Source organism: Propithecus coquereli, unplaced genomic scaffold (assembly GCF_000956105.1).
Source record: "Propithecus coquereli isolate 6110/MARCELLA unplaced genomic scaffold, Pcoq_1.0 Scaffold29, whole genome shotgun sequence".
Taxonomy (NCBI): Eukaryota; Metazoa; Chordata; class Mammalia; order Primates; family Indriidae; genus Propithecus; species Propithecus coquereli.
In genome coordinates this window covers 4,978,358-4,979,234 of record NW_012148507.1, presented here as the reverse complement: position 1 = coordinate 4,979,234, position 877 = coordinate 4,978,358, and positions in this window count along the sequence as shown.

Below are 877 nucleotides of genomic sequence, written 5' to 3'. Positions count from 1 at the left end.
TGAAAATATAAAAGCAAATATTTAAAAATTCACATTGGTATGTTCACTGTTAAGAAATCTGGTTGAATGGTAGCATAAAATTTCATGTTATTTTCAAACAAATCAAAGTAACCACTTTAGTAGTCCAAATGAGTTTTTCTTTAACAAGTGCAAAACTATGCTTTCAAGTAAAAATTGATGCCAATGAGACATCATTCAAAATTGCTCTTTTCCTAACTGAAATGAGATTTGATTCACATTGAAACAGAGATGCTTATAATATCAGCTGAAAAGTTATTAACAAACATTATGCCCTGAACTTTATCCCTACGATTCCATTACAAGTGACAATAATGGATATTACATAATAGCAATGTGATATAGTAGAGAAATCCAATTACTAGTGTGTGTATTTCTGCCAATGGAACACAAAGTTGGCCTTGTATTTGGATAAAATATCTAAAGTACAAAAGATGAATCAGCTACAATGCCTTAAGAAATGCTCAAAAACTTTGTCCTTTTTATCATTGATAACACAAGCTATAGGGGAAAATATTTTTGGTTTACTTTACGATTATTTTGTAAATCATATTGTAGACTACTACCAATCTATTAGACTTAGCACTTACTGTGTAGGTTGGGTACCTGCTACAAGAATAAACACTGCTTCAGTCACAAAGAAATGTAGTGGTCAATGGCACACTTGCTGATGTTTATTCAGCATGGACAAAACACAAGCATTGGGAATAGAATTGATTCTTAGACATTGAGAGTTAATACTTTTATCACGTTATTTAAAGAAACATTTCAGTCTTGCTACACTGACCATCTAGGGAATGTTGGTTACATCTAAGTTTAAAAACTAGGAGAAAATGTAAAATAGCTATTATTAATTCTG